The sequence below is a fragment of the Micrasema longulum genome, unplaced genomic scaffold, assembly GCF_059751315.1.
Source record: "Micrasema longulum isolate JH-2025_06_02 unplaced genomic scaffold, ASM5975131v1 h1tg002967l, whole genome shotgun sequence".
In the NCBI taxonomy this organism is placed as follows: Eukaryota; Metazoa; Arthropoda; class Insecta; order Trichoptera; family Brachycentridae; genus Micrasema; species Micrasema longulum.
In genome coordinates this window covers 11,925-29,683 of record NW_028280080.1, presented here as the reverse complement: position 1 = coordinate 29,683, position 17,759 = coordinate 11,925, and the positions used below count along the sequence as shown (strand labels likewise).

General features: G+C 33.3%; 1 long non-coding RNA gene across 3 annotated transcripts; it reads right to left on the bottom strand.

The window, feature by feature from the left end:
* Window positions 1–376: 376 nt before the first annotated feature.
* Window positions 377–16,295, bottom strand: LOC148271281 (uncharacterized). 3 transcript variants are annotated; one of them, XR_015825137.1, is made up of 4 exons: window positions 16,206–16,295; window positions 15,089–15,431; window positions 3,445–4,158; window positions 377–2,423 (listed from the first exon to the last, which is right to left on the bottom strand). It is a non-coding gene; the product is annotated as an uncharacterized LOC148271281 (long non-coding RNA). The 3 variants fall into 3 exon arrangements; XR_015825138.1 differs by lacking the exons at window positions 15,089–15,431; window positions 16,206–16,295 and adding an exon at window positions 5,956–6,911; XR_015825139.1 differs by lacking the exons at window positions 15,089–15,431; window positions 16,206–16,295 and adding an exon at window positions 6,680–6,760.
* Between the last annotated feature and the right edge of the window lie 1,464 nt (window positions 16,296–17,759).

Genomic DNA, 17,759 nt, shown 5'->3' with positions numbered 1-17,759 from the left:
CGCGCCTCTCTCTCGCGTCACCAATACGTTAGAATACGGTATTTTTCTATAATTTTCATAGAAAACATTAATTTTTTTTTAATGGCCGTTTAATCATTTGATTATTAATATTTCATTATTTTCGTTCACAGCGCACTGTCTCATTTCAGTCCATAGGGCACTGTTTAATATTTGTATTTTTTTGCCCTTCTCGCGTAATTTTCCCATAAAGAAGCTGTACTGTCACGAAACACGAAATGATTTATTAATAAACTTCTTAAGAGACGGCAAGGGGCTCAAAATAAAACAAGAATAATTTAATCATAGTAAAAAATGTTTATTTTATTTAAAAAATTAACAAAGTCAAAAAATTTGTAAAATTTCTTCTTAATTTAACGATTTTTTTTAACTGTTTTACTTTCTCGCTAGTATATTCCAACGATGCACTGCGCGAGAGCAGGATTTAAAAAATATATGGGAATTTGCGATAGTTTTAGTTCCGCTATTTATTTACTTATTTATTATATATATATACGGCCTAAGCCAATTACAACAATTACATGGAGAAACATAAATGCAAGAAACTGAACAAAAATAACATAAAACTTTTTGGCAAAGACAAACAAGGGCAAAACAATAATAGTATACAATATATAAAAAAAAACGAAAGACCAAAAACTTTGAGCTAAACCATGCCAACCCAACTTCATCCCACACTGTTTAGTCGCGAAGAAAAGCCGGAAGATCTATTCCAAAAAATCCAAGTCGTGTGATGAATTGACTTATCTACACATTCTGGACATTGGGGCATAAAAACCAAAGTTGCTCTTGGAAGATTTTATAAATAGCAGATTTTGACTTCTGGTGACACGGTTGGGAACGTGAAAAAGAAATTGATCGCAACAGAGATGGGACATTACTTAACGCATTAAGTATTTTGAAAATGCATATAAGGTCCATCTCAGTTCTACGTCTCTTTAATGAAGACAGATTAAGAGATTTTTTTCAAAATAAGAATAATTACCTTTTTAACTATTTTAGTTTCTAGCCAATATAAATCAACGTGTGCTGTTTTAAACAACCCCAATATTAAGTTTTATATTTACATTCTGAGGTTGGGTACGGTTTATCGCCAGTATGTATCAACATGTGCTGTTTTAAACAAACCTTATATCGAGTTGCATAATTACATTCTAAGCATGCGAACGGTTTCTCGCCAGTATGTTTTAACATGTGACTTTTTAAACTACCTTTCATTCCAGTTGAATATTTACATTCTGAGCATGCGAACGGTTTCTCGCCAGTATGTTTTAACATGTGACTTTTTAAACTACCTTTCATTCGAGTTCTATATTTACATTCAGAGCATGCGAACGGTTTCTCATTAGTATGTATCAAAAGGTGATGTTTAAAATTACTTTTACTTGAAGTCGTATATTTACATATTGAGCATTCGAACGGTTTATCGCCAGTATGTATCAACAAGTGCTGTTTTAAACTATACCTATATCGAGTTAAATAATTACATTCTGAGCATGCGAACGGTTTCTCGTCTGAATGCATTAACATGTGACTTTTAAAACAACTTCTGCGTCGAGTCGTGTATTTACATTCCGAGCATTCAAATAGTTCATCGTCAGTATGTATCAAAAAGTGCTGTTTTAAACTATACTTATGTCGAGTTATATAATTACATTCTGAGCATGCAAACGGTTTCTCGACTGAATGTACTAATATGTGACTTTCAAGATAACTTCTATGTGGAGTTGTATATTTACATTCTGAGCATGCGAACGGCTTCTTTCCTGTGTGAATTAACAAGTGATGTTTTAAATCACCTTTCTGACGAGTTGAATACTTACATTCTGAGCATGCGAACGGTTTATCGACAATATGTATAAGCAAGTGTTGTTTTAAACAATACTTATATCGACTTTTAAAATTACATTTTGAGCATGCGAACGGCTTACCACCAGTATGTATTAATACGTGGTGTTTCAAATTACCCTTATGTTGAGTTGTATAGTTACATTCTGAGCATGCGAACCGTTTCTCGGCAGTATGTACTAACAGGTGTTGTTTTAAAGTACATTTCTGTCGAGCTGTATATTTACATTCTGAGCATGAGAACGGTTTCTCACCAGTATGTATCAGCATGTGTAGTTTTAAATGACCCTTCTGTTGGGTTGCATATTTACATTCAGAGCATGCAAACGGTTTCTCATCAGTATGTGTTAACATGTGCCGTTTAAAATTACCTTTCTGTTGAGCTGTATATTTACATTCTGAGCATGCAAACCGTTTCTTGCTAGCAATCGTCAATAGATCTACATTACGAGGTTTCTTCTTCTTCTTCCGTGTTTTGTATTCACACACGGGTAGTGGTTCCACACTATGAGAAGGTAGATTAACACTCTCCACAAATAATGATGTCGACTTAGTGCCTGAAAAGATAAAGTCATAATATAAACCTGGTGGGAAGCATTGGGCTACCGTTTTGCGGATACCCGGGACCTATTTGTAATAGACCCTGAATAGGCCTAGAAGGAAACTTTATATATTGATTGAGCAAGTAATCATAGATTTCTTATTAACTGTTAATTGATATGACTCGTTTCATTGTTACATTCGCTTGCGTGATCATATATTTTGCATTATAAATAAAGTACATTGGCGATTTATCGGTTTTCTATCACGTTAATTAGTTGAAAACGAAGTATAATCAATAAAAATAGTTTGGTGTCAGCCCGCACTGAACTATTGTTGGCAAGATGTGGCTGCCACGGATGATACTTCTTAATTGGCGCTGTGGGCATAGTAAGTTTGTAATACTCACCGCTATCGGCGACCGACTACAACAAAAAACTGCCTTATATTGTGTGTTACAATACTACTGACAATAATATTACATGTCAAACTTTCATGCAGTGTTATTTCATTTTATTTATTTATTTGAATCTTCCAGTACAAAGAATAAGTAGGTACTTTGGTTGACTTACTGCTAAAAGCAAAATCTTCCAGCCAACCAAAAACCAGACTTGTCAAAAGAAGAGTTAGTCAAAAGTTTGGGATAAAAAAATAAAAATTTATCAAAAGATATGTACCTAAACGAAAAAATTCAAAATAACAGGTGTTTTCTTAATGGGGAGATAGGGCTTGCACATTTTAACTTAAATAAAAGTACATCATGTTATACATATTTAGGGATGAGGAATGTGTTACTTATATGCAAATGCAAGTCAGAATTCACCCATTAATAGGGCAATTCGCTTGCTGAATACGGCTTCTGCGGATAATATGACTCTATTTTTCTGTACATATCGAAAGTTTAGCAGCTATCTGCTTTTTTTTATTAACTTCTAACTGATATTCACAGTCTGCATTATGTGATTGGTTAAACAGCCCGTAAAGTAATGCAGACTACAATTATCAAATAAATAAACAAACATGTATTTTATTACTCACTAGAGTCAACTTCAGTGTTGCGAGAGGCTTCCAAACATTTTTGTTTTATATCAGGATAATCAATGTCAATTTTCATGAAGTTCAGTATATAACTATCAATAGTATACTGTTGTTCATAACTGGTCCCCGGTTCAGCCTTCACGGTAGCAAAACTTAGTTCCTCGCTTCTGTAGGGATATGTCGTCCTTTTCCCAGCATGGAGAATATCTCCTTTAACATCGCCAGTCCCCGGCTCAGCCTTCGCAGTAGCAAAACTTGGTTTCTCACCTATGTAGGGATATGACGTTCCTTCCCGAGCAAGAAAAATATCTCCCTTTACATCGCCAGTCCCCGGTTCAGCCTTCACCGTAGAAAAACTTGGTTCCTCGCTTCTGTCGGGATATGGCGTCCCTTCCCCAGTATGGAGAATATCTCCTTTAACATTGCCAGTCCCTGGTTCAGCCTTCACAGTAACAAAACTTGGTTCCTCGCGTCTGTACGAACATGGCGTCTCTTCCCTAGCGTGTAAAATATCTTCTTTAACATCGCCAGTCCCCGATTCAGCCTTAAGATTAGCAAAATTTGGTTCCTCGCTTGTGTATGTATATGACGCCCCTTCGCCAGTATGGATAATATCTCCTTTAACATCGCCAGTCCCCGATTCAGCCTTGACACTCACTGAAATGATCTGTTCCATAGTCGAATCCGAAGACCTTACTACTGAGGATCAATCACCTAAAAATGGAAACAATGTATTTAATACCTACTGTTTTGGGTTGAATATATTTTAATACTTTTAATCGCCAAACACCCCTTTTTTACCATTTTCGAGTTATTAGATATATAAAAAAAACAGTTTATCACAAATCTCTAGATAAATTTCTGCGCTTAGGCACAGTGCCTTGAAAAAACAAATCACAGTTTTATTGTGTGACAAGTGACATGATTTGCGCGCCGTAAGCAAACAACACATAAAAGGTACTCATATAACAGATACATTTGGACTAAAACGGCCGATAACGTCACACAGCATCCGATAACGTCACGGGTCGCTTATAATCATATATTAGCTAATCTTTAAGATTGCGCAACGCGAGAGAAACCATTATCATGTTCTGAATGTAAATATTAAGACTTCTCGAAAATTGAAAAATTATATATTTTATTCAATGTAATTAAATTTTACTTTTACAAATATTACTGATTTTAGTGAAGCATCGATCTGCTTTTGCCGATTTAAAGATAAATGGCCTACGAAAATTTATAATAGACCCATGGCAAAAAAGTACAAAGTAAAAATAATGGCAATAGCGCCACCATACAACCAAGATGTGCCAAAGATCCAAATGGATAGAGATGTTATATACTAACTTATGTTTGCATATAAAAATAGGATATTACTCAATTGGACAATCTTTATTATAACATGGTATTGTTGGATGGGGTGGTGTAATGCCAATAAATTAAATTTCTTAAAATAGTACAAAGATTAATTATTAAAGTAATTTTAAAGAAACCGTTAACATTCAATACGGAAAGTCTATTATTATTATTATTATTATAGATAACTTATACGGCGTCATACTCGTAATATAATACCTCAAGGGCGCTTTACATAGTGTTATATAAATTATTTGAATTTCACACAGAAGACACTATTTATAAAATAAATTAAATAATAAAAATAAATACAAATTTATAGAGAAGAAAAAATAAAAGAATTTCAGATAAACAAGTCACTCAGATACCAAATAATATTAAAATTCCTAAATTCCACACAAGTCATGGTCAAAATAGCTTTGTCAAAAATTACAATAATCTCCCCAATGAACTAAAAACTATTAAAACTAATATATCAATAAATAAATTTTTAAAAATTCAACGAATTTTTTTGAGTAAGTGTAAAAACTGCTTTAAATTTTAATTAGAATGAAGGAAAATTATATACATTCTAAAATAAATAAATAACTATAACAGTGTAATTCACTATCCAAGCACAAGAGTAAGTCTCTTTTTTTAACCGTTATAACGTTTACTAGATGTATAAAAGTAGATTTCTATAGATTAAAAAAACATATCTATTTATGAAATACATTGATTAATAAAAAATAGTTACTAATTGAAAATACCGGGTAGACTACCGCTTATTTTGACGGTGATGATAAAATGCCAACCACGGGTGCTATCGCGTTGTTTTATTTCATAGCTTTAATCATGAATAAAAAGAAGATAAATAAATGTTTAACTGTTAATGGTCAAGGCTATTGTAATCCGTTATATTCAGCATTTACCAGACGTAAAAATATTGCATTTTCTTTCAAAATAATCATTAGTCTTACTTATAACTAAAGCGTTAATTGTTTTTCAAATGTATTTCATTAAACTACACACTTACCTATATAATTTACGAACTATGGTGGAGTTTTATAATTGAGGCTATATTTGATAAATGGTACCAACGCTTATTTACAAATTGTATAAATTTTATGTTTCTTTTTGAACTTCTATATTAACATTACATTATATACTCACGTTTTATACAGACAAAACCTAAGAAAAAGAACTACAGCAAGATAATATTGATAATACGATTCATGACACAAGCGGGGCGACCATTTCGAGGAGATGCATAGACAATATTGCTTATGTAAAATGTTACAACTACGATATAGACGGTCATAGACGTAAATATACTTTACAGAACTTATCTGGATAATGTGAAACTGCCCGAAAAGCAGACGAATACATTGTTAGTGAAATAGATCCAGAATCCTGGACGAATTTTTCACTTTACGGATGCCTACGCCAGGGAAAAAAAATGAAAATGAAAATGTAAATCGGGTTTAAAAGATATTATATTTATTTATTTAATTTTCATAAACGCCTGGAGGGCTTGTACAAGTATGGTGCAAAGATAATATAATGTAAAGTAAGAAATAAAATACAGCATTTTTGGTACTTTCAAATACATTTTCCTACATAAGCTAGTAAAAAAATTAAAGGGAAAATTAAAGAAGCGGAGAGGAGAGGAGAGGAGAGGAACTTTTTTCCTTACATTTGTGTTATGATTGTTTTTTTTCCATCGTGCAACAATACGCGGTGACATGACCAATGCGCGCAGCGAAAGTAGGGTATAGTGGGGGGATTTTTGGACACAGTCCGATGTATTCAAACGTAATTCTACGCTCCTTCTGGACTTAATTCCTAATTCTGTATCTTTGTTGAACTTACAAATAAAATTTAAGAATAAACTCACGTTTTATTCCGACAAAACCTTAAAAATACGGATTATAGCGCGTAATGTTTGACAATATGATGTCATTATAATCTCGCGATGCGGCCATTTCGTTGAGGAACATAGACAATTTTACAGAAGAGATCATAGACATAAATATGCTTTATAATACTTAACTGGATAATAAGAGCTGTAGTCAGACGACAGAAGGGACCATCTGTAATTTTCAAAAACTAAGACTCAATTTCATGGCTTTAATCCACAAGCTCAAATATTTGAGAATTACTTTTAAATAAAAAATTACCTTTCTAAATGATGCTGTTTTTTGTTTTTTTATTTCTTTGTGTATTTACTGAAGTGTTTATTAAAACTTTTGAAAACTTAAACACAGAAAAAATTACAGATAAGTAGTCCCTTTTGATTTTTTAATTTTATTTTATTAGGTAAACAAACAGTATATACACATATATTGCCAATTGCTTTGTATATTAGTGTATGAAACTTAAGCACACACCAAAAAAAATGTTTACACTTAATACAATAATTTAAATTATGTTCAATATAATAAATGTAAAAGAAACGAAATGAAAAAATATTTATACAATAATAATAATAAAGTTAAATATCTGCTTCTCTCAAAATTCCTATAATTTTTGACCTACATTTACATACATTGTCACAAAAAATATCAGCCTCGGTAAATACGAGTATATTGTTATATTGGTCGCATATTCTAGGTATTGTAGAAGATAGTTTGTTGACGCGTTTTCATTGTAAAACAGAAGATTTTGTCTTGTCGGTCTAGATGGCACACGGAATGGAAGTCTTTCAAGTAGTTTTGGAGAATCAATTTTGTTATTTATTTATTTTTCTGACTACTAAGAGACACATTGTCCGGGCTGCAGAAGAATACAGTTCTATAATGTTTTGAGTATGTCCAAATGTTTGCGGACTGGCTGGATTTTCTCTCTGGGTAGTTATTTAGATCTAAATTTGTTGCAACAGAGAGGGTTTGTATCGATGTTACACAGCATGTAAAGTGACTACTTAAACCAGCCAATGACAGGTCATAAACCCTGTAAATGCCTAGGCTTCCGTATTCCCTTCTCAAAAATGTTTTACACTTTCTGTTGCAACAAATTTAGAACACAGTTCTGTTTGTGAAATGGAATCTGAGTCCTGCACTAGTGTTTTTTACTCTACGGTTACTCTTAGGTAAAAGTCCTGAAAATTTAAAATCGAGTGGATATGATATTACATTCATCAAAGGGTCATTTTGCTCTTCTATATTTCACTGGAGTGTGGATTCGCCTTTTAATTCAAAACACTTTTCACGGGTTTTATTTTTGTTAATTTACATTTTTACTGTCGAGATGGGGTGGGGTTCCACAGAAAGCGACCGATAATAATAAAATTAAGGTTCCATAGACAAAAATGGAAACTACTGATCTAAAGCATTGGTATTATGTTTATCAAATAAATAAAACGGATTTTTTTTCTCTAAAATGTTCTGCATCTCTGTTGTAATATGTTAATATAAACAGCTCCCCAGGGAGTTGAATCCAGTCCTTGTCTGCAAAAAATTTTGGAAAAACTCAAAATAGTGTTGATAAATCCACCAGCGCCTCGATTATGATGGGAAGATAAAGACGTCATACTTTCACCTTGATGGTATAGTTAAAGATAAATTCCCTCTAGCGATTACAAAGATATACTACCGAACCCCCCCCCCCTTCAAGTTTTGGGTAGGTACATCAGTATGACGTCATGGGAAGCGTACGTCACGGTACACATATCTAAACTCTAAAATGACATAGCTTCAGTATGACGTCATAGTTGAAGATAAAAGTCTCCCGATCGAATACAAAGGTATAGTACCGATACTCCCACCATTAAAATTTTGATGTAAGTTTACTTCATTGGATTGAGAGAAAGGGGAGGTGAATTCTTCACTGACTGGGATTAAATTGATTGGATATGAACAATTCGCCGAAATCGCCGAAAGTACCTCGGTGTATACCGACGGGTCTAGAACCCCTCGATACGTTTATCTACGCATTAAAAGTGTCAAAAAAAAATTTCCACCGACCGATTTTTCTATTAAATTTTTTTAATCGTTTTGAGGTTAGCATTTTTTTGTGAAAGAGAAATAAGTAAATTTTGAAGTCGAATTAAATTCCAACATAGCTGTCAGTTTAAAAAAACGTCGCTAGGTTCTGTCCTATTAACAAAGAAGAGTATCTAGGCGTTAGAAAGTTACCGCTGTATAAAAATAATTTTGTTATATTTTTTGCAACTGTTTTACTTTCTTTCTGAGAGAAAGTATTGAAAGTCGGCCTTGTAATCGCTTAGTACTACCTCAGTAGATAAATGCAGACGATCGATAAGCATATCGTTTTGGCAATGGTTAAAAGTCATATAAAAATCATATTAAAGTGATCTTTTTTGCTTGAATTGGGATTTATTGTAGTTTATAGATGTGGTTGCATCGCAGAATGCTTAAGATATCTTGGACAGACCTGATAACGAACTCAAAAGTCTTAAGTCGATCTAGAACGAACAGAGAACTCTAAACCACCATAAAAGTTCGTAAAATTTAATGCGTGGAGCATATAATGCGTAGAGAAAAGTACCACTTGCTTCATTTAATTTTGAAAGGCAAGATTGAGGGTCACAGAGGGGCTGGAAGAAGACAGGTGTCCTGGCTGCGAAATATACGAGACTGGACTGGCTCTAGGACTGTGGAGCAGATTTTCCGGGCAGCAAAGGAGAGAGAAATTTTTGCCAGAGTGAATGCCAACGCTGGGAATACCTGACAGGGCACTTAGAGAAGAAGAAGAAGTAGTTTATAATCGCCTTGAAGTGGGCACTTTCTATCACAGAAGCCTATTTAAAATATAAATAAGAACTACGAGTATTTTAAAACCATTTTGGCTATTGGGGATTATGGGTTATTATGATCCCTACAATTGTGGGGTTCGCATACGGGCTATTACATTTTGAAAAATGTTAATGACGTAAGGAACGCGGAGTAATTGTTTGCGGTCATTCCATTGGCTTGTTTCGATCATATGATGTGGATATGACAAGTAGGTAGAACATACCGAGGTAAGATACAGATAGTACAGACGTTAAGTATACTGTCTCGATATATACAGACGAAGATAACGCTCATAATCGAAGCACAGGTCCATGAAGAAGTGTAAAAATTGAAAAAAGAACATTTTCAGGCGTTGCCTAGTATGGAGGTGAAATAATTCAATTAGGTGAATCTCACCTGCATAAATAAAGGTTTCAGCTCCTTAACTTCACAAACATCAACAGATGAAAGAATTGAAGGAATATAGATGTTCAAATATGGGCAGAATGTTACACAGTGTGTAACGTGGTCACTTAAACCATCCAATGACAGGTCATAAGCCCTAGACTTCTATATTACCTTCTATAAAATGTTCTTCATCTCTGTTGTAATATGTTAATATTAACAGCTCCCCAGGGAGTTGAATCCAGTCCTTGTCGACAAAAATTTGAACAATCTATTGTTAGTAAAATTATGTGTTTTTTCTTCCCATGACCGCATACCTGTTTCAAAAGTTACCGCTCGCTACTGATAGGTATGTATTTGGTATGACAAAGTTTCAAAATTGTTTTCTTTTAAAGATTTACTCAGACTGTGAATATGTCAAATTTTATGAATAATTAATCAATAGTAAATATTCATTTGAAAACCTCATTAACCCTTCCGAGTTTAAGGGGGCATCCTGGGTCCCGCAAGTAACATATATATTTATATATATATAAATAGTTGGATAATTTATAGAGCGCCATTTTTGTAAAAATCACCTCAAGGGTGCTGTACAATTAATAAATATCCCAGTACGTCTTGCAGCTACAGAGCGCATGGACCGTTGGGATTCTAGTTCCTCGTTTTCAATTAAGATCAATAAAAAATTATAACAGATAGGAGCTAGATCACAGGACGTCTTGCAGCTACAGAGCGCATAGACAGTTAGAAATTTAGCCCCCATTTACACATTTTAAAAATTGACAAATAAATTTAGTGTATTCATATTTTAAAAAAAAAAATTATGAATAATAAAAAGGAGTAAGATTACAACATGTCTTGCAGCTACTAAGCGCATAAACGATTGGAATTCTAGACCCCATTTACAAAATTTAGGTCTTTTAATGTTGATATATGAAAGCTAGATAACCAATCATCGTGCAGCTACAAAGCGCATGGACGAGTGGAATTCCAGCAAAGTTAAAATAAAAAAATAATATCAATATTTTTTTTTCAAATAGAGCAAAGTAGTAAATTGGTCAAGTGTTCATGCCAAGAAGTAAGCAATAAAAAACTTAATAAATAAAGCACTGTTTTAACTCCATGGTTAACAAAGGGAGATAGATGTCCGAAGAGAAGCTTTTGTAGACAGTAGGTAGATACCGTCACCATGTAGCCCACTGGCTGCTTGAAAATTTCTGGAAACACATTTTTTTTCAATAACTTTTTTGAAATCATCATTTTGATTTCATTTTTTGCATAATCCTACCCCATAATATTATTAATGCTCAAAATTATTTCAATATTTTTCCGTAGAATTCTTTCAATAATAATTTAAATCGTTGCTTTTCCCCGTCTAAACAGCAAAATATGGAATTCATTCGCTCTACAGTTTAATAATCTTTGATACGTTGGTTAGTTCGCACGTACACTTCTTGCTATTTGGTTGCATATTTCCAGCAATAACCACCAAAGTCCGGATTTCTTGCGGTTATAATTTATATTTATTAATGCCGTCCCCCTCTTAACTCTCTCTTAACTGTACCTCCCCGCTAATGGGTTGCTCGGCTTTAAATCTATGTTATTCAATGTGTAACAGCGAGAGGAGCGCGATGCCAGCGTCCTCTCGCAACAGTAAAATATGTTTAAATTTCGCAGAAAACTCGAAACATTATCAAACAAAACTATCATGGATGATATTATAAATTATTTTTACTTTCCAAAGAGTGGTTAATTTAGATACTTTTTCCTTTATGGCGACTACACTTTGCTTCATACAATGGCCACACCTACGACTAAACGTCAAATGATGTATAAAACTGTTTTAAAAACGTATTTGGTGTGGTCAATTTAACCAAATGGTTGCAATGATGATGAAAATCAATAATCAATAACAATCTTTGATGCGCCTTAACTACTGAGCTCAATGAAATTGTATCCCAACTAGAAACCTCAGACAAAACTAACTTTTCATACCAATAAACATAGAACTAACTATGGTTTTCATTCCCCTATGCCCAGAATTCTTAGGTCTGCCAACAAACATACCAGTCTTGATTTCTTTGATAACAAGTTGTCTTCTTTCAAACGATCACTGAATCAAATTCAATTATAAACACCTCTCTCCCGCTTCCACTCCCATCGAGTTTACTGTATGGATGTGTGCGCGTGAATTGATTTGAGGTTAAATGAGAAAGGTGGATTACAATCAAAGTTATTTATTGAGTAGATACACACGAATTACATCCTTACAATTTTGTGCAGAAGGAATTTACAATAGCGAACACTGGCGAGGAGCTGGTGGACGGGCGACACGAAATGCCAAGATGAAATGTGTATATTCTTTTGCTGCACGACGTTTAATTACTTGTCCGAGCTGACGTTGCGTCGGGTTACGCGTTGCGGGCCAAAACGGTGTTCGGTCCTGTCAACTTTGCGGCTTGATGGTGATGAACACCACTCCACACTACTGTATACCATTATGTCTTTCTACTTTCCTTCATAACAATTTTCCATGTATAAATATGTCCTTAAAAATGCTCATTGGGCGTATATATAAATAAATAACTAAATAATGATTTTAATGAAAATCCTCATGTTTAGTCTCCCGCGTTCGTATTTATTTGACGTTAATTCATCAGTGTAGCCATATATGAAGCAAAGAGTAAACGCGTGTGAAAAATAAAGATCCTAAAATAAATCGCTCTTTTGTGTTAAAAAATCATAGTGACAAAATTTATTTATTTTTAAGTCGTATTTATAGAATATTAGCTGGTGTATTCTTAATACCCCACTCTGAAACTGGCAAATTATTTTAACGCTTAGGCTCGAAAATGTTAATTAATCATATAAGTTACAATATACTATTAGTAATTAAAGCGTTGACTTTGTTAAACATTTAGATGTCTCCGAACAACAACAAAAAAATGTGAGGCTCAAAGGGGTTATTTTTTAAGGTGCTTGAGATCCTAATAAACCGAGGCCCGAAGGGCCGACCGATGAGGCCTGAGAGCCAATCAACTGAGGCTGTAGGGCTGATAAAACGAGGCCGGGAGGGTAGATTACGTGGGGCCAAATTTTCTAGCATGTAATTCCTGCTAGTTTAATATTATTTACTCACTTTGTACTATTTATGGAAACAAATTTGTGAAAATTCGTTCTAACGCCATGCAATTTATTTAATATTAACTAAAAATGCGGATGTAGAAATGTTAATTTCCGAAATAAAGTCAAATAAAAACAAAACAAAGATTTGAATATTAAAATATTCATTAGCAGATTAAAAAAAGCTAAAATGTACCTAAGTACACGTACCGCGAAACCGTCCAATTTTGCCCGCTTTTTTGCAATTATGTTAATTTTCTCCATAAAAATGTATGTTGTACTTTACTTTGTAATTACTACGAATGACCTTGGTAATCATTGAATTGGGTTACAATTGTAAATTCAGTCATATTTAAATGCGATTTCAAGCAATTTAAAATTTTACAAATTACCTACATGTTCTTCCATGTTTGCCCGCAACCATTATTTATGTTGAACTGTAGCTCATATGGCGTTCTTGTCCAAGAACTACTTTATTGAATTATTAATTCAAGGGCAAAATTGTCGTTTGAGTATATTTTCAATGGCTAACTAATAAAATATTCGTCCAAAAATAATTGGGCAAATTTACCCGCCAAACTTTATTTGTTTTCATACAAGCAATTTATAGGCCTAAGGGTTGTCACAATCTGGTTGATAACTTAAGAAAAATTAGTAAATCTTGTTTATTTAAAGAAATGTTTTATTTAAGTATACACACCAATAATCTTAATCTTAATTACGTAAATTACATGTTTTAATATCAGGTAGGTACACACATTTTTCGAAATGACAAATACTTGTACCTATGTTGTGAGAAATAATAACTGTTTCAGGAATATAGTTAACGAACAACAAAGAAGGTTTAAACTAGACGACATCAATTTTAAAAATTAATATAAATTATTTCGGAATCTAAGTCCATAGCTACGAAAGTGAAAAAATATGGTTTGAGAGTGTATAATAATTGAGGCTGGTTAACTCCAGATATAATTAAAATTATCTAGTAAAGAAACAAAGTGAATACCATACAAAAAATGAGAAATGCTTCAGAATCTATTAAAAAGCAATATAAGGTATATAAAAACACATTATCAAATAAATTAAGAAAGGCAAAGAAGAATTCAATTAAATTATCCACAATAATAATGATATTTAAAAAAAATCCAAAATACCTTATGTGTGCAAAACCTTCATAATAGTTTTTATTTAATTTAAACTAATTATTAAAATAAAAAAGTGACAGCCCTAACACATTTTTTCGTTTGGGCAAAATTGACAACCCAGAGGCTCAACTTATGCCTTTTAATTTGCCCATCGTCGTAATTCTTGTTAATTGTTTACTAGGGACGGAAAGGCCGATAAAGATATTGAAAGGAGGGTGAGTGCCGGGAACAGGGTGAACGGTGAACTAAAATCTACTTTGGCAAACAAATGTTTATCGCACGAGGCTAAACTAGCAGTTCACAACGGAGTTCTAGTTCCAACTCTAATGTATGGGAGCGAAGTATGGAATTGGAAAAATAATGATGAAAGTAGGTTGAATGCTGTCGAAATGCGATCCCTCAGGCGAATGTGTGGTAAAACGATGTATGATAGGTGCACAAATGTCGAGATCCGTGAAGTGTGTAAGGCTGAGACATGCATTATTGACAGAATTAAGAAAGGGGTGCTGCGTTGGTTTGGACATGTAGAGCGAATGGACAGCGAAAGAACGACTAAAAGGATCTACGATGCAAATGTTGATGGATGCAGAAAACGAGGAAGACCGAGAAAGACATGGCACGATCAAGTCCATCAAATACTTGAAGATGGACATGTCAAAAGTAGGAATAATCGGCGTGCGTGCATAAGAAGATGTATGAATGTAGAGGAAGCGAGGTCTGTATGCCAAGATAGAGTGTTATGGCGTTCTATCCTCTCTGCCTATCCCTACGGGGAAACGGCGTGATGGTTTGTTGTTGTTGTTGTCGTAATTCTTGATTTAAGCTACTGACAGCACATAATATAACAGGAAATGATCTAAAAACCTTTGTCTATTTTATGCAACAAGAAAAACTTACCTTTGTCTTTGCTATCGAGCAGTATATTAAAAAACACAGAGTCGTAATTGGCCCGCAACAAATTACACGCGCACTTTGACAGGTTCTGACAAGCCACTGAGTAAAGTTAGTGACTAAAGCTTCTGAGGGAAGTTAGTGACACAAATCTACTTTCGTCCTTAATGTACCAAATTTACCGAAATCAAATGGAAATATATTTTTTTAAAGGTTGATCATAGATTACATAGTTTCGCGGTACATACTTACATAATAAATTGATTCATCTTTTTAAAATATTGCGAAAATGGTGGATTCGCGCGGAGCTGACGATTTGTAGACACAGCTTGCTTGAGGTAGACACCACCTACAAAGCATCAGCATTATTTACTTTAACTAATTAAGAAGACATAACATATTTTTACAGGAAACTTGAGTGACGTGTTCGGTTTGATTACAAACATTTCGGACGGCGCCGGCGTACACAACATGACAACGTTGCGTGTAAATCTCACGCAACTTCACAAGAATTGGTGAAGTTTTAAAACGCATGTACAAACAGATTTGTTATTATTGTTTTACGGCAGATAAGCAGTCTCTACGGAGTGCAATATTATGAATCTTATCTCGGAGTAGAGGAAAGATAAATTTGAGGATTTTTTTTCATGCCACACTAAATAAAAAGCAGATACCTAGTTGCCGAACTGCCGATATATTCAGAGAAATAGGTTCATATTTTTTAATTAATGTTAGTATAGATTTGTACACTTAACATTTCAATCTTCTTTTTTACTAAAACTAAAATCTCCCCACCAAGCCACTTTCCGTTGATTGTTGGTGGAGATTTATATTAATACTTTATATGTATAAACAATATTTTGAGATTTTTTCTAATGTTATTATTATTATTTGAATTTATTAAGTATCATTTAATGAAATAAATAAAAAAAACACATGTAAAAAATAAGGTCCTTCCTAAACACAGGAATTTCCTAGCTAGTCGGGACCTGAAACAAAGAAACTCTGTACATTTCAAAACTGCGAAATACATAAATAAATAAATAGTACGAGGCATATCCAGAAAGTAAGAGTACTCAGTTTTTGTATTAAAAAAAGTATTACAGTACATTGTTTGCATTACTTATTTTTCCACGTAAGCGCCTCCCCGTTCTATGTAGGTTGTAAGTCGTGGCACAAGCTTTTTGCTGCCTTCCTCGTAGATTTCTCCCGCCATCTTCGTCCATTTCGAGACCTCTTGTTTCTGGTCGTCTGCCGATGTCGGTCACGACGAAACCCGGTCACTGGTAAAAAAATTATAAAATAATTATAAGTAAAAGTGGAATAAAACTATGAAGTATTTTTATTATTATAATTAATATTAATCTATGTTTTTTTTAAATATATTTATGTTAAATATATGTTAAAGGCAATTTATGCCGTTTATGTAAAATTAAATAAATAAATAAATTCCCCTCCGTTTGTTTTGAATTGCACTTTTAAGCTTTTGTGGGGTCTCACACTATAGTGCTGCAGTAATCGTCTCCCCCTGGGGCAAAAAAAATATCAAAATTATCCCCTTTCGGTCCCAAAACAGGATGCCATGATTTTTTTGGCCGAAATTGAGGTTTTGATTTTTTGGCAGATGGGGACTAGTGTGCCGCCTTTGTGATGACTGTCTTTTTGTCTCAGGGGTGTAATGAGTCTTCCGCGTTTCATCACCAGTCACAATATAGCTCAGAAAATCCTCACCTTCTAATTCAAATTTGCTAGCGACCCGTTTAATTTGCACCTCGCTATTGGCGGGATTTCTAATCGACATCTTTCACACAAACGAACACTACGTGGCAAGTTTTGGTACTAATGAGGATCGCCGGTGCTCGTTGTTTATTTATTTATTTATGCTTTATTAAGTTAGTTCATAACATCGTTTTTTTCATTATGTATTTTTGTATTTAATTTAGTACGTACTATTATTTGGCATATGATTTATTGCTCCTATTTCTTACTATAGTATTGAGTGAGTTTCTAGAAAACATATCTCAATTATCATTTCAATTATGCTATTATATATATATTCTTTTTCTGTTGATGTAAATGATTTTTTTTAATACTATTACTTATATTTTACTATTTTTTTGTTGATTTTAATGATACCACTATTTTGTATATTTGATAATGTGTGATTCTTAATTTGTATAATTTATATTTTAAAAATTATTTCTGATTATCTTTTTTGCGTATTACGTTGTATTCTTTGGAATTTGATTGTTTATTACATTTACCTTTTTTCTAGATTGTTATTCTTTGTCACAATAATTTGACCTATTTAATTTTACTATGTATTTTTATTGTTATTTATTGTGGCTTGACACGGGCATAGCCTAAAAAGCCTTAATAAGTTCATAAATATTTAATTTGGTAATTTTGAATGAATAAATGAAATAATCTTAAGAACTAATATAAACTTTTAATAATATTACAACTTTTTTATCAAAATTTCTCAATAACATATTTTTTCAAATTAATTTTAAATATTTAAATTTTTTCTATTTCCTTTATTTCCTCAGGTAACTCATTGTACAGCTTCAACCCCTTGTACAATGAGTTTTGAGATTCTGTTTTTTTCCTCATTGGTAATCTTATCTTTTTTTTAACCCTTGTTTCATATGTATGACATTGTTGATTAAATTGTATT